At 33.0% G+C, this 21,249-nt stretch overlaps 1 protein-coding gene across 1 annotated transcript in view; it reads right to left on the bottom strand.

Annotated features, from left to right (window-relative positions):
- The window catches only part of LOC136037600 (myosin-6-like), a 153,714-nt gene extending 134,989 nt beyond the window's left edge, over positions 1–18,725 (bottom strand). Inside the window, exon 1 of the mRNA XM_065720323.1 lies at positions 18,619–18,725. The gene's annotated coding sequence lies outside the window, so the exon portion shown is untranslated. The remainder of the gene's footprint in view (positions 1–18,618) is intronic.
- Between the last annotated feature and the right edge of the window lie 2,524 nt (positions 18,726–21,249).

Raw genomic sequence — 21,249 nt, 5'->3', positions numbered from 1 at the left:
TAATTTTTTTGTAAACTATGTCATCTTGACTGAAGAACCAAGAGCCCCTAAAATCAAATATTAAAAATTAACTTGGTAAAGCTAGAACGAAACATCTTGTTTTCCATGTTTTCCAGTCTAAGCACGATAAAACCATTAGAATCAAAGTTGTTCTAAGATTGAAAGTATACCCATATGTCCAACCAACCTTTCCCTAGCAACGGCGGTAGCCTATAATTATATTTGGGAGTTCTAAAGAATGTGAAAAACCAGGGTTGATTGAATAAGCTGTCAATCAGGAACTAAAAGTAACATCATATCAGAACTTGAACGTTCCTTAAAATGGTAGAAACCTATATTTAAAATCACCAGGTCTACAACTAAAATCAGATAAGTTAGCTTAAGACATAACAGAATATTTGTACACAATTACGTGGGCAGATAAAAATGAACCCCTAACATAAACAGCGCAATAGACAGCGCCTACGATATACTTAAATTTGTACTTTTTTCCAAGAAACTTCATAAAGAACTAGCTTTCGTAGAAACTTCAAAAGAAGTGCCATCCATTGGAAATAAAAAAGCTCCAGTGCTCTTTTAAGGCCTAGTGGAAGTCCAAGTAATTTACTCCCTAGTCAATTCTTTCTTAGGGGTGGCAACTCGGTCAAAAACAAAGTTATCAGTTTTCTTCATCGCTTTAACTAGATCTTAAACAAAAAACAAGCCTTTTTAAATGAAAGTAAGGAGCGACATTAAAACTTAAAACGAACAAAAATGACTCCGTACATGAAAGGGGCTTTTCCTCCTCAACACCCCGCTCTTTACACTAAAGTTTAACTCTTCGCGTGTATTCTGATCAAGATCCAATAGAATGTAACCTTAGGGTTCTATTTATTGCCTGATTATATGCTGAAAGTAGAAATTTTGGAGCACGGGATATATTTGTTAATAGAGTTTTTAGAGAACTTGAATCACAAACAACCCTGTAAGTGATATAGTAAATGTGTATTCTGCCCAACCTAACTTATCTATTGAATTTACATCATTTTAAAGCCATTTTACACTATTTGATATGAATAATTGCATATTTTGAACATTTTCCATCCCTACGTTCAACATGAAAACAGGACCTTGAAAATCCATTTTGTTATTATCTTTATAATTTTCACAACGTTTATACGGGTCCTGGACACCAGCCCATCAATTTACACCCTTTTCAATTGAATTAACACAATTTTATGGTAAAATTTTCAACATTTTTACAGTTTCCCGTCTTGAGCTTTGAGATCAAAACAGGCCTTGTGAAATAAGGGTTTAATGATATTTCATTTTTCCTGTACTACCAATAAAATGTAATAACTTAATATTTTGTTGATAGTTCAATATCAATATCTAAATTTTTTTCCTAATAGTTCTTTCCTAATAGCGATTATGTTTAGTGACCATTTCCATTTCGCTTAAAATACTCTCCATTTATTAATGGCTAATTCTATTCAACAAAATTTCAAATCGAAAATAATTCATATACCACCATATAATTTGCTATCAATGACTTCCATGGTGGCTTTTATTTCTGAAAATATAACGCAGTAAATGTTATACCGATTAGTAGGTACTTTATCTGATAAAATTTTAATTTTTATATCAGCAGTTGATCCACTTCGATATATATTCGATTCATCCTTTGAAACATCAAAACAAAATAAAGGATATACTGTTTTAAAATCATTGCAGCTTACAATTTTTCCACTATCCCCATTCTAATATTTATATCCTAACTGTCAAAATCGTTGATAAGCGTTAGAATAATCGTCATTAGCATCATTGAAATCACATTTAAAATCTTTTTGTGGATATTCATACCGATTTACTCTTACTTCAATTCTATTAGTGTTCATATTGTCAAATACCTAATTGTTTTGTTATCTGTTATCTTTTTCAGATTTCTGTAACCCAACAACAATGTTAGTTATATTATAAACTTCATTGACTATCCATAAAGTTCACTGACTATTACAATATGGAAAAACAACTTGATCTACTACCATTTAAATACAGAAAAAACAATTAAATAAAGTTAAAGGAGGCGGATCTTCGACTGTCAGTAAAGGTGTAAATAAAAGCATCACCGGGGCTGCAGTGTGAGTCCCTTCCCTAAAATCATTGCATCCAATAAGACTTTCCTGTTTGGATCAAGTTGTTTATTGAAATGTCTCTTATTATTTGATAATATATCTTTTAAAGATATCACAGTATTTAACTCTTTCTGATTAAATCATATCAAATCTTTTCCATATTCAATTTCTCTATTTTTTAATAATTGCAGACGAGATTTAATAATAGTTTTATAAATGGCACCAGCTTCATCTATTATTTTTTTTATGGATGTCTTGAATAGTTAAGAACTGAATATAATTTTGAAGAAAATATCAATCCCACTACCATACTGTCTTGTAAAAAAAAAATTGTTTCTTATTGATCAAAATTTGTTATAGACAAATTTTATTTAATATTTTCATGAAACTTTTGTCAAATCCAAAAATATTCAATATTCTCTCCATTCAGATCAATTAATTTACCTAATTGATTAATTATAGTCATTTCTAGCACGTTGATATATTCGTTTCGACTGAATGAAAGATGTTGCCTTTCTATAGGAATCTCACAGAGTAACGTTCCAAGCTCTGTTTTTGGGGCAAAACTCCACATCACATCAGAGGTTGCATTCCCATTCACAATTGAAGTATTCACTAATGAGCAGTGTATATGTATTTTATCAACATTTCTTTTAATATTAGGAAATTTAGTACCTTCATTATATTAACTACTTAGTTGAGCTTCGTTTTCAAATCCTAAAATAAAACATAAATTATTATTTTTTATAATATTTTTTATAAATAACTAAATTTTTATTGTTACTAGATTGGATGATATACTGATTAGATATTGATCTAGGGATGAATTGAAATAAAAAGTTGAGAAATAATTTAAAACCGATTCACCATACAACCCATTGGGCATAACAGCGTTATCCCATTCATCCTTTATTTTTTCCTTAAATTCAAACATATTTTGTCTAAACTGATCACTAATATTATACCATGAGTACCATAGTCTACATTGAGTTAAAGATATTTCATAATCAGTGTTTCGATCTAACTTGATCAGATTACTTGTATAAGACTTTTCGATTTCACTATTGTTTCCACTAATAATAATCAAAACCATTTATCAGAAAAGTATTTTCTTCATAAAATCCTAATTCTAATAAAATTCTAATAGTCATTTTTCTTAAGAGTCATATTTTCCAACAATGAATCAGGCAGGTTAGTAGCTTCATTTCTCATCTTGTCAGATATATTTCCAGCAGCTGGTAAACTAGCAAACTATATAGTTTTTCAATCATATCATTTGTCCTTGTTGTCCAGTTCCTTGTTGAGGTTGCATAACATTAAAGTTACATTTATTTTAACCTTTTTGTGTAGATTATTAGGAACTGAGACTTTTTTGTAATTCACTAATTCTCACCGCTTTCATCTTGCCTCCGTATCTTTTATTAACTATTCCTGATTCATCTAATTCCTATGCTAGATATTGATAATTGTCTTAATAAAAACTAAGGATTTCAAAATAAGATTGCTCAGGATCATATTCCTTATTGATTCTCTTTTAAAAGCTCGTCATCTATCCCAGAATCAACATTAGAAATGAAATTTGAATTATTTGGGGTAAAATATCCTGACTTGACTGAACTTGGAAACTTAATACGTTTCTTAATCAAGTCGTAGTAATCGTCTTTTAAAATATTAGTTATTTTTATTTCATTTATCAGTAATCATATTTGTATTTTTATCTTCTGCCTCAACGATTGAAGCAATCAACTTTTCAGCTTAGTTACGAAATCCAGCTTACTCTATGGCAAGTTCTTGAACTATACTGTTTTGTATTTATCAAATTTTCCCTATACTCGCTAATAATCTATTCAACTGTACAGGACCTATTTATAGAATGAAATTTTTATAGGATAGCTTTCGAAAGTTCTTATTCGTACAAACAACCAATAATAAGTTCAACAGTTTTATTCGACAATTCATGCGTTATATGGGTTGTATGTGTCACTGCAGCTATTTGAAACACTTCAGTTATATAATTTGGGGGGTAACCTTTACTTTTATTAATTCTAGCCAAATCACCAACATTGAATTTGTTTATGGATGGCTTTTGAACTTAGATATCAGGAAATAAATAAGTGTAGGCCTAGTTCTTATTTACTTTTTTACTCGCTTCTATTGACTTAATTTTGATGGATCGATGATAAGAATTATTATAATTGTTAACGAAAGAAGGTAATACATCTATCCAACATTTTGTGTTGATATGAGTAAAATATGTCCATAATTTGTCTTTGACCCTTCCATTAAACCGTTCGACAATTTGAGCTTTCCATTCACTTTCATATGAGAACCAATAAATTCTATGACTCTTAAAAAGTACTTGAACGTTTTTCATAACAAATTCTTCACCTTTATCTGTTTGTAATTGTTTAGGTTTTCTACTTTTAAATAAACCCGTAAAAGCATTCATAATTTCCTTGCCCATTTTATCCTTTAAAGGAATAGCATATTTACTAAAACAATCGATGCCTGTAATAATATAATTGAAATTATTATTTTCACTTTTGTACTGCTGCATAACATAAAATGCTAATAAATAACATAACATAACATAAAATGCTATAAATAACATAACATAACTGCTGCATAATAACCACAAAACATACTTGCCACTGGTCATCGATACTATGAATGTAAACGAGTCTTCGTTTAAATGTACGATAAGCTGGAGGTTGTAAAGAATGACAATTTTGATTTTGAAAAACTTCTTTTATTTAAGTTTTTGATACATTAACACCACGTTCTATTAATTTTCTATGTAATTTATCCTTGAAAATCCTTGAAAGGCTTTATAAGTTTATTTTCTAGGCTACTCTTGCCAGTAAAAATACCACTTTCTTTTATCCAAAGTTTTTTTTTATTGTTTACTTGTTTTAAAAAACAATTTTTGCAACCACAACCTTTGATCACTGGCATTTCATTTCTTTTTGAAACTGTCCGAGTTAAAGACTTGGTTGCAGTAATTTAACTATCTCACATACAATAAATCTACATTTACCACACAATTACTGCTAGTAGTAACTGCTAGAAGGCAAGAATAGCTGCAGCATTAGTTCACTCGTTATAGTATATTTTGACTGTTATTGTCAGTTATTGTGTACTGAATTTAAGTGGAAGATAGAATTCATTTCAAATTACATCATAAGTGTTGACTATGGATTGTATATGTATCTGTGTTTTGACAACTAAAAGGAATATTTGGCTTGTCTGCTGCTTTAGTTCGTTATATATATTTTATTTTATTTTGACTAGTCAGTTATTGTGCACTGATTTTAAGTGGATGATCAGAATTATTTCAAATTATTTCATAAGTGTTGACTATGGATTGTATATGTATCTGTGTTTTGACAACAAGGAATATTTTGCTTGTCTGCTGCTTTAGTTCGTTATATATATATTTTATTTTATTTTAACTAGTCAGTTATTGTGCACTGATTTTAAGTGGATAATCAGAATTATTTCAAATTATTTCATAAGTGTTGACTATGGATTGTATATGTATCTGTGTTTTGACGAATAAAAGGAATATTTGGCTTGTCTGCTGCTTTAGTTCGTTATATATATTTTATTTTATTTTGACTAGTCAGTTATTGTGCACTGATTTTAAGCGGATGATCAGAATTATTTCAAATGATTTCATAAGTGTTGACTATGGATTGTATATGTATCTGTGTTTTGACGACTAAAAGGAATATTTGGCTTGTCTGCTGCTTTAGTTCGTTATATATATTTTATTTTATTTTGATTAGTCAGTTATTGTGCACTGATTTTAAGTGGATGATCAGAATTATTTCAAATTATTTCATAAGTGTTGACTATTGATTGTATATGTATCTGTGTTTTGACAACTAAAAGGAATATTTGGCTTGTCTGCTGCTTTAGTTCGTTATATATATTTTATTTTATTTTGACTAGTCAGTTATTGTGCACTGATTTTAAGTGGATGTTCAGAATTATTTCAAATTATTTCATAAGTGTTGACTACAGATTGTATATATATTTATGCTTTGACGACTAGACGAATATTTGGCTTACCCCCTGCCCATTTTGGAAATAAATTGAATAGAACAAAAGCAGATTACTGGATGATGATGTTAATATTGATTTACGACTGAAACAATTAACAAATCTAGGTGATCCAAAATCAGAGAAAGACGCTATGAATTTAAAAATGGTGAAAATTATTCTAAACGATTTTAAGCGTGAAGGTTTTAACCCACCAATTCTTACAAATCAGTATTTAAGTGATAATATTAGTAGATTAACTAATTTTTCAATTTCAACCGTTATTTGAATGTTTAGACAATTTCCAAAATGTTATAATAAATAAACTTGAAAAAGATCCCGAAGAAGCATTTCAAAAGAGAATGAAAGAAAGGTTGAAGTAAACATCAAGCCTATGAAGTTTTTTTTTTTTAAGAATGTTGCGCAAATCTTTACCTTGGAATTTTATCAATAAAAATAAATCTTTAGTAAATGGAAGAGTATACAATTATTTATCAGATTTTCAAAAACAAGAAATTAAAACCTATTTGGATTAAAAAAAAAGTTTAAAATGCGATATCGATCTATCCTTAAAACAAGTACATCAAAATCGTCCAAGATTGTCGTCCTTATCTCTTCTTGATAAATTTGAAATCAATAAGAAAGCTGACTTTATTGAAGACACTATTCATTCGTCTCGTCATCAAAAAGGTAAAAATAAACAAATTATTTAAGAAAAAAGAAAATTGCCGAAGTCAAATTCAAAATATTATTGTTGGTAAAGAACCTGCTAAATTATTGCTTAAAAGAAAAAATTGAACAAATTAAGCAAGGAAAAATAAAGAATAAAAATATCTATATAATTATATCGTATCATCAACTAATTCAAAATGGTGGCTTACTTCCATTTTTAATACCATGAGCAGCTGCAATAGGTAAAGCTACTCTTACATGTGGTGCAGCTGCAATAGGTACATATGCTGGAAAAATATTGTTGATAGAATTGCTGACTCCTCAAAGGTTAAGCGCAAAGATTTAATATTACCAGGAACTTTACCAAAATGTCGAGGTTTAAAATTACCAGTTATACCCAAAATTGTTAGATCTAATTCAGAAGTGATTGTTAAAACTCCCAAAAAAAATGTTAGACCCAAGAAAATACACGCAGAAGTGGTTAAAGTACCTAAACAGCTTGGAAGACCCAGAAAAGTTGCTTAAACTGAGATTTCACAACTCAAAGAATGTTCACTTCCAAAAAACAGGTAACGTCAGAAAGAATCACAATCAGACAATACTGTTGATAAATATTGATATATTGAATGAATTAGGTATTTCTTATTTTCGAGGTATTATTTCTCAAGATAATTTACGAAGTAAAATAAAGAAAAAAGAATGTTATGTAATCAATATTAGAATTGATATTTGAATCACCCCTTGCACTCTTTTGTAGAATTTCATGATTCTTTTGGAATTCAACCTGGAAATGAAATAGTCAATTGTGGTCATTTGCGTGTTGACTAAATAAAAAAAAATTAAAGGAATGTTTCCATATAATTTTAATTATAGTTTTTTTCAAATATGAATAGAAGAAGAACTAGAAAAGAAATTATTTATTTATCGTAGAGCTTTTAAATATTATGGAAATGTTAGGAATGGTTTCTTAGTATCCCAATTTATATTTTTAATGCATCAGGTTTATCTGACTGTGCTCTGCTACTTCTTGCGTCTTTGAGCTTTGGGACAGTTCTGATTGAAATACTTGAAAAATATCTAAGAATAGTAGAAAGAAAGGCTGAGTATAAAACGGCTTATTCGTTCTGTTTAGAATTGATTGCTACCTATAAGTCAGGTGAATTGTTTCATGAGGAAATGATTAAACCAGAAAATGGATTACGCAAATCATTGCAGTTTTTTCTCGTGAAAAATATATGAAACAAGCAAAATTAAATGGTTAATAATATTGAGTAAAGCCTGGGTATTTGACAAAAAAATAAAATCCTTCTTACTTTGCACCCGATCTTCATAATATAAGTTTCCCTAGTAAAAAAAAAAAAAAAACACATAAAATAAAGCTAATAGCCCTTTCTATTTCAATTAGTCAACAGGTAATTCTGTCTCCGGAGCCAAGTAGAATCTTTTCACATAAACAAACACACAGTGAAATCAAAGGTTCAATTTCAATAACTAGAATTATCTGGTAGCTTTTGATGGGTTTAGTTAAACTTAATAAATTATACATATTCAGAATCCTCATTAAAAGATAATTCGTTTAATAGGTATATTAAACAAGAGCTAAGAGCTCAAATGGCACATACGACGAGGTCGGAAGAGCAATGAACTCATATGCCAGGAGCTCTAGCAAAATTCCAAGAATCACTAGATTGATTTAAAACGAAAATCAGAGGCTTAATGTCGGTCGGGATTTAAAATATGAGCTCTGAGACACAAGGTCCTTCTAAATATCAAAATTCATTAAGATTCGATCATTCATCCGAATGTACAAAATACCTATTTTTTCTTTCCTTTTAACCCTCCTCAGATGGTCGAATCTGGAAAAAACGACTTTGTCAAATAAATTTGCGCAGGTCCCTGACACGCCTACCAATTTCCATCGTCCTAGCACATACACAAGCACCAAACTCGCCAAAACACTGGACCCCCATAACTCCCCCAAAGACAGCATATCCAGTCCGGTTACGTTCATCACGTATCTACGAAATTTGTTTATTCTATTAATCAAGTTCCATCCCAATCTCTCCACTCTAAGCCTTTTCCAAGATTTCTGGTTCCCCCTCCAAGTCCTCCTACTGTCACCAGATCTGTTCGGGATTTTAAATAAGAGCTCTGATACATGAACTTCTTCAAAATATCAAATTTCCTTAAAATCAGGTTACCTGTTGTTAAGTTAAAAATACCTAAATTTTTCTAATTTTCTGAATGAACACCCCCCCCCCCGCTCCACCAAAGAGATTTGATCCGTTCCAATTATATTAATCACGTATCTAGAACTTGTGCTTATTCTTCCCATCGAGTTTCATCCCGATTTCTCCACTCTAAGTGTTTTCCAAGATTTCTGATTTCAAAATTTCTGTTTTCCTCCCCCAACCCCTATGTCCCCAGATCAGATTCAAAATTAAACAGAGTATCTGAGACATAGAATCTTTCTATATATCAAGTTTAATCAAGATCCGACCACCCTTTCATAAGATAAAAAAAACTCATTTTTCACGTTTTCCAAGATTTCCGGTTTCTCCCTCCAACTCCCCCATGTCACCAGATCAGGCCGTGATTTAAAATAAGAGTTCTAAATGACCAAATCCTTCTCCATATCAAATTTCATTAAGATCTGATCACTCATTCGTAAGTTACTCATTCGTAAGTTAATGCCTCAAATTTTCTATTTTTTCCTATTACCCTCCCCCCTCAACTCCCCCAAAGAGATTGGTTTCGGTCTGGTTGTCAGAAACGTATCTAGGGCTTGTGCTTATACTTCCCACCCAGTTTCATCCTGATCACTCCATACTAAGCGTTTTCCAAGATTTCCGGTCTCTCCCCACCAATTGCCCCCAATGACACTGGATCCGGTCAAGAATTAAAATAAGACATCTGAGTTACGAGGTCTTTCTAAATATGAAACTTCATTAGGATCCAATCACTCTTTCGTCAGTCGAAAATACCTCATTTTTAAAAAAATCTGAATTAACAACCCCCCCCCCCCCCAGCTCCCCCAAAGAGAGTTGGTCCATTCCAGTTATATCAATCACGTATCTAGAACTTGTGCTTATTCTTTTCATCAAGTTTGATCCCGATCTCTCCATTCTAAGTGTTTTCAAAGATTTTCGATTTCCAAGATTTCTGCTTTTCCCCTCCAACCCCCATTTCCCCAGATCCGATTCAAAATGAAACTGAGTATTTGAGACACAGAATCTTTCTGTATATCAAGTTTCATTAAGATCTGACCACCCTTTCGTAAGATAAAGAAACCTCATTTTTCACCTTTTCCAAGATTTTCGGTTTCCCCCTCCAAATCCCACATGTCATCAGATCAGGCCCTGATTTATAATAAGAGCTGTAAATGACAAGATCCTTCTATTTATCAAATTTCATTAAGATCTGATCACTCATTCGTAAGTAACAAATGCCTCAAATTTTCTATTTTTTCACTATTACCCTCCCCCCTCAAGTCCCCACCAATTGTCCCCAATGACACTGCATACGGGTCAAGAATTAAAATAGGGGACCTGAGTTACGAGGTCCTTCTAATTATGAAACTTCATTAGGATCCGATCACTCCTTCGTCAGTTAAAAATATCTAAATTTTTCCGATTTTTCAGCATTAACCCTCTACCCAACTCCCCCAATGAGAGAGGATCCGTTTCGGTTATTTCAATCACGAATTTAGTATATGTGCTTATTTTTACCACCAAGTTTCATCCCGATCCCTCCACTCTAAGCATTTTCCAAGATTTCCAGTCCCCCCCCCCAACTCCCCCCAATGACACTGGATTCGGTTGGCATCTAAAATTAGAGATCTGAGTTAGGACATCCTTCGAAATATGAAATTTCATTAAGACATGATCACTCCTTCGTATGTTAAAAATAGCTCATTTTTTCTAATTTTTCAGAATTGAGCCCCCCCAACTCCCCCAAAGAGAGCAGATCCAGTCCGTTTATGTCAATCAAGTATCTAGGACTTTTGCTTAGTTTTTCCACCAAGTTTCATCCCGATCCCTCAACTCTAAGCGTTTTTCAAGATATTGGGTTTCTCCCTCCAACTACCCCCAATAATACCAGATCTGGTCGGGATTTAAATTAAAAATTTCTGAGACACGTTATTCTTCTAAATATCAAATTTCATTAAGATCTGATTCTCCGTTCATAAGTTCACTCCACTCCACCTCCCCCCAGACGGTCGAATCGTGGAAACGACTATTTCTAATTTAATTTTTTCTGGTCCCTGATACGCCTGCCAAATTTCATCGTCCTAGCTTATCTGGAAGTGCCTAAACTAGCAAAACCGGGACAGACAGACCAAAAGACAGAATTTACGATCGTTATATGTAACTTGTTAATACCAAGTCCCATAAAAAAATTACATTATCCCAACAAAAAAACATGATGGGAAAATAAATAAAGGCTAGTTTCTTTTAACAGTTCGAACAACGATGGCGTATGCAGCATACTTCTCAGCAAAAAAAGGAGAAAAATCACTGTTATCAATTTTATTTCTTTTTATTTCAATAAATTCTTTGCGGTTTTAAATACAAATATTGTAATTAAATATTAATTAAATTTTTTAAGTTTTTGCAAAACCCCTCCCCAAGGCTGTTATTGATTTTTTGTGTTGGTAAATTTAGCCTGGATTCTGAGGCAAGTCATGCAAGGTTTTTTGTTTAGAGGGAAGCTGGCCGCTTCTTACTCCTCGATCTGGGCCCCTTGGTTCCGATTGTTTTGACATCGTCAACTGCTACAAAAGGTAATAATGAGATTCGAATTGTTGCATAGCAATAAATGATATTTCGATCGCTTAACCAACTCGGTCATCCTCAGCCAGCAGAAAAACTTTATTTATTCTGTTTGTGTTTCATTTTAAATGCTTGACGCGTGTTTGGATTTGTTCCAAGAACACTGAATAACGGAATTTCTTGGGAATAGAGCCAGGATTAATTAAAAGAAAGAAAAGCCATAATGGAAGTAATTGGTGAAAAACTGTATTTTAATATATAAATAAAGATAAAATAAATTATTTAGATATTGATATAGAACTATCCACTAAATATTACATTTTTACATTTTATCAGTTGTATAGGAAAAAGAAATATAATTAAACCCTTATTTCACAAATTAATCAAATTCTTATTTCACAAGACCTGTTACGATCTTAAAGCTCAGGATGGGAAATTGTGAAATTTTTGGAAATTTTAATTTAAATAACGTGAATTCAATTGAAAATGAATTGAATTCATCAATTTGGTAAATTGATGGGACTTAGTCTAGAAGCCGTGCTTATTGTGACAAGTATAAAAATAGCACCGAATTTGATTTCCAAGGACCTGTTTTCAGGTTGAATATAGGGGTAAAAATGTTCTAAATGTGCAATAATTAATATTAAAATATGTAAAATGGACTGCAAATGTTGTAAATTGAATGGATGAGTGAGATGGGGCAGAACATATATTTCCTATACTTGTCCTGTAGATGATATAGTAGGTACAATTCAGATCAAATGCTATCATACATTGGCTCTGATGACAGAAATTGTGTAGAAATAGGGTTATGGATTTTATTTATGTGAGTGGACGCTTAACAATTGTAGTGTTTTTTTAGACGATTGTCCAATGGATTTGGCTAAATCATCAATAATCAACGAAGAGTTTGACTCAATAGCGTTGAGCACGTCATGTCCCAGCATGAATTTGTGTCTAGTGCTATAAATTTGTATTTTATCATGGGACTCTGGCTAAACAAAGTAACAATAATAGATTTTTTTGGTATTTCCAAAAGATTTGATTAAAATTTTGAATTATTTTTGTTAAAAGGGCTGCTTTGTCCGATATTAATAAGCCACAAAGAAACGATCTGAATGGTGTTTTAAATTCATACATATAGTCGTCAACGTCTTCAACAGCTGGAATACAACTAACTGTAAACTATAGTTGTTTAATGTATAAATAAAAATTTTACTATGAATCCACACCAGCAACATTATTGAGGATACGCTTGATTCAAAAATAAAAGCATTGAGGTAAAGCAACATTGTACTCTAGGGGACAGACAAAGGATGAGGAGTGGCAGCCATCGCTCTATTCGACGTCGGATGATCCTATATCTTGATGTCACGTGGGTGATATGTACTATATTCTATAAGGTTTGCTGTTTCATCTAAGACAAAAGAGTGAAAACGTGTGGTCTCTCTCTCTCTGCCCACCTCTCCCTTAACCAAAAGACTAAGAAACAAATTCTCTCTCCTCATTACCAAAGGAGCGTATACGCAAGATATGCAAGTTTATCGCGCAAAACATTCCTGGTATAGTTCTTTCGAGAAACAGAATATATTACTTAACTATTAACACCGAAAACTGATAGAACAGCATCACAGATAAACAAGAGCTAAGAGCTCATATGGCACTTGTGACGAGGCGAGAAGAGCCAAGAGCCAATAGATCATATAGTATGAGCTCTAACAAAATTCTATGAATCAATAGATTGATTTAAAAAGGAAAATAAGAGGCTTAATGCCGGTCAAGATTTAAAATAAGAGCTCTGAGTCACAAAGTCCTTCTAAATATCAAAATTTATTAAGATCCGATCAACCACTCGTAAGTTATGAATACCTAATTTTTTTTAATTTTTCGTCTCCCTTTTTCCCCCCACATGGTCGAATCTGGGAAAACGACTTTATCAAGTCAAATTGTGCAGCTCCCTGACACGCCTACCAATTTTCATCGCCCAAGCACGTCCAGAAGCACTGAACTCGCCAAATCACTGAACCCCTCCCCCCAACTCCCCAAAAGAGAGCGAATCCAGTACAATTCTGTCAATCACGTATCAAGGACATTTGTTTATTCTATCCACCAAGCTTCATCCCGATTCCTACACTAGCAGTGTTTTTCCAAGATTTCCCTCTCCAAATCCCCACAATGTCAAAAGATCTGGTCGGGATCGGGAGTTACGAGGTCCTTCTAAATATGAAGTTTCATGAATATCCGATCACTCCTTCGTAAGTTAAAAATACGTCATTTTTCTTATTTTTCAGAATTATCCCCCCCCCCCCGCAATTAAGCGGATTCGTTCCAATTATGTAAATCACGTATGCAAGACTTCTGCTTATTTTTCCAACCAAGTTTCATCCCAATCCCTCCAATCTAAGCGTTTCCCATAATTTTAGGTTTCCCCATCCCAAACTTCCCCCAATGTCACCAGATTCGGTCAGGATTTAAAATCAGAGCTTTGAGACACGATATCCTTCTAAAAATCAAATTTCATGGAGATCCAATCACCCGTTCGTAAGTTAAAAATACCTCATTTTTTCTACTTTTTCAGAATTAGCCCCCCCCCCCAACTACCCCAAAGAGAACGGATCCGTTCTGGTTATGTCAATCATGTATCTAGGACTCGTGTTTTTTTTCACCAAGTTTCATCTCGATCCCTCCACTCTAAGTGTTTTCCAATTTTTAGGTTTCTCCCTCCCAACTCCCCCCCCCCCTCCAATGTCACCAGATCCGGTCGGGTTTAAAATAAGAGCTCTGAGCTACGATATCCTTCTAAATATCAAATTTCATTGAGATCCGATCACCCGTTCGTAAGTTAAAAATACCTCATTTTTTTCAGAAATACCCCCCCCAACTACCCAGAAGAGAACGGATCCGTTCCGTTTATGTCAATCATCTATCTAGGACTTGTGTCTATTTTTCCCACCATGTTTCATCCCGATCCCTCCAATCTAAGTGTTTTCCAAGTTTTAGGTTTCCCCTTCCCAACTCCCCGCCCCCATCACCAGATCCGGTCGGGATTTAAAATGAGAGCTCTAAGACACGATATCCTTCTAAACATCAAATTTCATTGAGATCCGATCACCCGTTTGTAAGTTGAAAATACCTCATTTTTCTAATTTTTAAGAATTACTCCCCCCCCCCCAACTACCCCAAAGACAGCAAATCAGTTCCGATTATGTCAATCATGTATCTGGGACTTGCGCCTATTTTTCCCATCAAGTTTCATCCCGATCCCTCCACTCTAAGTGTTTTCCGAGATTTTAGGTTTCCCCCCTCCAACTCCCCCCAATATCATCAGACCCAGTCGGGATTTAAAATAAGAGCTCTGAGACAAAATATCATTCCAAACATCAAATTTCATTAAGATCCAATCACCCGCTCATAAGTTAAAAATACTTCGTTTTTTCTTAATTAACCGCCCCCCCCCCCTCCCAGATTGTCAAATCGGGAATACGACTATTTCTAATTTAAGCTGGTCCGGTCCCAGATACGCTTGCCAAATTTCACCGTCCTAGCTTACCTGGAAGTGGCTAAAGTAGCAAAACCGGGACTTTAGGTTTTTCCCTCCAACTCCCCCCAATGTCATCAGATCCGGTCGGGATTTAAAATAAGAGCTCTGAGACACAATATCATTCCAAACAGCAAATTTCATTAAGATCCAATCACCCGCTGATAAGTTAAAAATACTTCATTCTTTCTATTTTTTGCGAATTAACCGGACCCCCACTCCCCCCCAGATGGTCAAATCGGGAAAACGACTATTTCTAATTTAATCTGGTCCGGTCCCTGATACGCTTGCCAAATTTCATCGTCCTAGCTTACCTGGAAGTGCCTAAAGTAGCAAAACCGGGACCGACAGACCGACAGACAGACCGACAGACAGACCGACAGATTTGGCGACTGCTATATGTCACTTGGTTAATACCAAGTGCCATAAAAATATAAAAACATATATGTAGCCCCACTTAGACAACCCTCATATCCCCCAACTCATATTTTACAGCCCCCCCCCCATACCTCCCTGAAAATTTCACATCAAAAAGCCTACCCATTTCACTGCCATTAAACAATGAATCCTCTAGAATCAATAACTCCTTTAGATCTGGGCTAAAAGAAAATGTTCAAAATACGGTAGCTCCACAGACTAGGAGACAAAGTGTCCATTATGACTCGTGAGAGCAATTGACACGTCAGAAATCAATTGCATTGCATAGTAACCACCATATTAATAAAAATATTAACCACCGTGATAGAATCGCTAGATAAGAACTAAGCACTCATAACTAAATTCAAATACGGGTTAGTTTAAAACTATTTATTGAATAGTGAACTAGGAACGGGGATATTTAAGGTTTGTGCGATGAAAAATTGGGTTTTCATAAACCTATTCTATTCCTAAAGAAAAGACTTTATAAATTTAGTTGATTATAAATTCGAAAGTATTACTTATAAATGCATATCTTGACTGCGGTAATTCCTTTTAATTTAAGCTCTGAAGAATACTAATAAATATCTCTTATTTACAAGGACCTTTATAGAAGAAATCATGTCATTAGAACACGTTTTTCAAGTTTTCTCCACCCGCACTTTAAGTAGCACGAGCAGAATATGTGCTCATGTAAGTATGTAAACTAGATATCTCTCCTACTATGCTAATTTCGTGCCTGTTTGAGTATGCAAATGAGGTTTAGGGTATATGCAGGGGTTAGGTTGCTTGGGGTTCAGTTGCCAGGAGCTCAGTTGCATGAAATCAAGTCAATACCATCTTCTGGAAACACTATATCTCATAATATTATATGCAACATCTTTACAAATAAACAGTTCTTAGAAACAAGCCTTGTTCATAAGTCAAATCTAAGAAACAAGACCCAGGGAGAGTAACCCTGTGAAAATTTGATTGGAATGGGAAATCATCCAGGGAGAGCTAAAATTAGCTCAGTTGCCAGGAGCTCAGTTGCATGAAATCAAGTCAATACCATCTTCTGGAAACACCATATCTCATATTATTATATGCAACATCTTTACAAATAAACAGTTCTTAGAAACAAGCCTTGTTCATAAGTCAAATCTAAGAAACAAGACCCAGGGAGAGTAACCCTGTGAAAATTCGATTGGAATGGGAAACCATCCAGGGAGAGCTAAAATTAGCATAATATTATATGCAACATCTTTACATATAAACAGTTCTTAGAAACAAGCCTTGTTCATAAGTCAAACCTAAGAAACAAGACCCAGGGAGAGTAACCCTGTGAAAATTCAATTGGAATGGGAAACCATCCAGGGAGAGCTAGAGACCCCCTGAAAATGGCTTGCTACTATTATAAGGATTGCTATTACTATTATTATAACCAAGGCTAAGTGTATGAAGGTGAGGTTTTCAAGGAATGCTAAGGAGGAGAGTTGAACTGAATCTCAACACGCCATCTGCATGCAAATTGTTAATAGGGTGTATCAGCGATATTCCGGAACAACCTAGTGTGTAAAGTTGAAAATTACAGCCTTGATGTGGGAGATGTTGGACTAACAAAGAAGTTATTTTTGCATCATACTTTATTACTTTTACTACTATCGCACTGCTACTGCTGCTGCTTCTATTAAAATTTTTTTGCTATAATTACAACAAAAGATAACACTTCTACTATTGTACTGCTACTGCTATTACTGATGGTACTACTGCCACTAAATCTATTAAGGCGAAAATCTTGGGGTGTGTTGAAACAGTTTATTCTATTTAGAGATCGCATTAAGAAAATTTTTTTGCGATTTTTTCAGGAAAACTTGATGATGTATGAAACAAATTTCAACAATTCTTTGTGTGTCTAGATTTTCAAAAGCAAGTATGTTATTAAAATTTGCTGAAAAATTTTATCCGATATATAGATAGTGAGGCACACTATAGGTTCTTGTAGAAAACAACTGAAAAATTTAAATTAAACTCATTTTTCAATGAAAAAGGCTATGTCAATTAAAAAGAAATGAAAACAAATTAAAAACTATTTTTTTCCATGAAATGATTTTTCGAAGAAAAGTGAAGAGCTATATTAAACAAAAATGAGTAGAAATAAAGTCAAATAATTTACCAAATGTAAAACAACCTAAAATAACCATCAATAATAATGAAACCCAAAACGAACAGAAATTATTATGAATAACAGAGTCAAACTGAAACAAGCAGAAATGAAGATGAATGGGGCTGACAATTCCAATACGTTTTGATTACCTGAACATAATTTGCATTTTACTGAAAATAAAATAAATATTAAATGATTTTCAGTTAATAACTCCAAATTATTGAGGATTTAAGAAATAAACATTGTATATTTATATTAAACTTTTAATCCACATTCATTTGCGTCATTCAATAATTTTGATTATGATGTTGTCTTTTCGATATCATAACAAATAAGAGCATTCAGCTCAAAGTAAGGATTGTTTTTAGTACATTAAAAATAATACTCTAACCTCCAAAAGCCGGAGGGAGGGGGGTGGCCCTACTCATATTATTTTTTGCTCGTTTTGAACAAGACTCGACTATTTAGTGTAATTCCTGTTCATTTTGAGTTTCATTTATTTATTGATGGCTATTTGTCGCAGTTTTACGTTTGGAAGATTATCTGACTTTATTTCTGCTCACTTTCAGTTTAATGAAGCTCTTTACTTTTCTTTGAAAAACTCATTTTCTGGAGATTTTTTTTTAAATAATAAAAGAATGAAACAAAATAGAAGTTGTTTCCGCCTTGAGCAATCATTGTTTAAATGAAACTTTAAGTTCCTTCTAAATTCATCTCTGACTCAATCCACTAAAACCTAGGTTTTTGTCCAACTGCTCAAAACTTCAGGTTTTTTTCCACAAATCAAACTGTTTCTTTATAAATTAAGCATCTCCAAAAAATATAAAAAGCTCCGATTGAACGTATATGCCCATGGCCTTCATTTTAATTTCACATGAGCAGTCACATTCTACATTAAAGAAAAAAGCCAAATACCTCGAAAGGAAATATCGTAAAATCCTTGACACAGGCCTCAAATCACCTGTTGTTAATTGTTCTCTGTAAAGTGGACACGAATGATTTGTGTTCAACCACTGCTTGATTTGTGTTCAATTTTAATGATTTGTGTTCAATTTTACAAAAAGCATGTTCGCATATTGGAGCCTGAAAGATAAACACAACAATTAACTAGTTAAAATTAATCATAGTATGTTGAATAATACATGTTTGTTTTCTTGGTTTAAAATTTGATTTTAAGCAAGTTGAAACAGCAAAAGGCGTTTGAATCATACTAAACAAACAAAATCTCTGTTTCTTTACGAACAAAAACGGGAAACTAAACTTGCTCCATAAGCTTGTATATTAACTGTGTTGACTGAGAAACAGATGCGATACTCAAAGTTCATGGAAATACTAGCTAATCGACTATATCAACAAAATAATATATGATTCAGAAACAATAAGAAAGAAACAATAAATAAATTACACTTGGTATAATTTGAATTGATATTTAGCGGAAAATAGATTAATATATTTTTTAATTCAGTATTAATGTAAAAACTTTTTCACAACACAAGTTTTTCAAACGAAAGTAAAGAGCTCCATTAAGCCAAAAATAAGCAAAAATAAAGTCAAATAATCTTCCAAGTGCAAAACTACCACAAATAACTATCAATAAATAAATAAAACTCAAAACGAACAGAAATTACAACAAATAGCCGAGTCAAATTCAAAACAAGCAAAAATTAACATGAGTTGGGCTGATAACCCCTATGCCTTCTCGAGACCAGAACACAATTAGCACTTTACTGAAAACAAACAAACAAATGACCGTGGATTGTCAGTTTAATTTACATATACTGACATTTCTTCCTTAAGGTTTCGATAATTTTTCGTTTATGAAAGTAAGAAAGGCGAAAACATTTCAAACCTGTTTTGTTGCAGAAGAAGTAATAGTAGTACTCCTAAATGTTTCAACTTAATGCCCTTAGTCGTCCTCGATATATTGCTGAGGTGTCTTATTGGCTACCATAAACACAAAGCCTTTCGATTTATTTCAAAGTAACATTTAATTTTAAAGCATAATGGGCAAAATGGAACAATTAGAGGGGGGTTTAACTGCCTATATCTCTAAAGACATAGTTGCTAGACCGATCTACTGTGCTGAACAAAATTTATGTCGATAACTTCAAAGACCACACTGCCTTTCGATGACGAAAGTAAAACAGTTCAAAATAGGGATGATACCTTTTTATTGACAGTGAAATATAAAATTTTTAACTGGATATTTCGAACACATATACAGTGTTTATCATCAGCAGTAAAACTAAAAGACATGAATGAAAATAAACACAAATTTATACCTAATAAACTAATTACATACAGTTTATTGCTCTTATTTTTTTCAATGCAACAGCCGAGGCCAATCTCCTTGACCTTTTCGGTTCCGGTCCATTAGATTTAACTTACGTATTACGTGGACAGAGGTCATAGCTCTTAGGTGAAGTGATATTTACTTTATTTGACCTCAGTAAATTATCATAAATTGAGTTCAATCCAAATTCACCTGTATCTCTGTTTATGGAATTATTCTTGAATATATTTTTTTTAATTTCGATTGTTTCCATGAAAGTTTGCTTTAAACCTTGGTCCCTAGAAATCAAAGAAACATTTTCAAGGAAAATTAAAGATATGCTCCGAGAGGGCCGACGTGAAATCTTCAGGTTTGGTATTTTGCTTTAAAGACGATGAAATGGAATTATGATTTTGTAGCAATCTCGTTCTTAAATTCTGGTTAGTACGTCCCACATAAGAGCTTCCAGAAGTACATGGAATTTTATAAGCCCCACTTTGTTGCTCTACGGAAGTCCGATCCTTTCCAAAATTTAAAAAACTATCCAAAGTATTACTACCTCTTAAAGCTACCTTTAAACCATTATTTTGTAAAACAGTTTTTCACTCAAACCTGGAACATATGGTAGAGAACAAAAGATATCTTTCTATTCTGTTGTTTCCAGAATATCGTCATGACATTCTAGAAATTTTTTCCTTCTTTTCAAAAAGTCTGGTCAATTAACCAACCCGGATAATGGTTACTTATTAAAATGTCTTTTAGCAATAATAATTTCTCCTCAATGAATTTTGGAGAACAAATTCTAAAAATGCGGTCAGTTAAAGATATGATTAAACCAATTTTTACTTGGCGGGCATGACCGGAGAAAAATGACAAAAATCTATTGTTGTTAGTAGGTTTTCTGTAAATCTTAAAATCCAGACTATTTTCATTTTTAAAAGAAGGACGTCCAGAAAAGGAAGTTTATTATCCTCTTCTTATTCTATTGTAAATTTTAAATCCCCTCCCCAAAAATTAAGATGTTCTAAAAAAGTCGTTGCATATTGAACAGATGAAATTTGAGTCAACATCTCCAATGAATCTATCAATATTTGTCCCCATCTCAATTCTGACTAGTTTCCATGTTCTAATAACAATAAAGTACTATGTCTTGTTTGACCAAGCTAATTTAGGTCAAACTGTATAGAGCCTGAATGTGTCTTGGTTGAACAATCTTTACTTCAGCAACAATATTGTAGCTGAAAGAGAAAAGTTATTTTAAACCAAGTTAATAC

This window comes from Artemia franciscana, chromosome 17 (genome assembly GCF_032884065.1).
Source record: "Artemia franciscana chromosome 17, ASM3288406v1, whole genome shotgun sequence".
NCBI classification, from domain to species: Eukaryota; Metazoa; Arthropoda; class Branchiopoda; order Anostraca; family Artemiidae; genus Artemia; species Artemia franciscana.
Note: the sequence above shows the minus strand (reverse complement) of the source record. Positions and strands in the feature narration are given on the sequence as shown.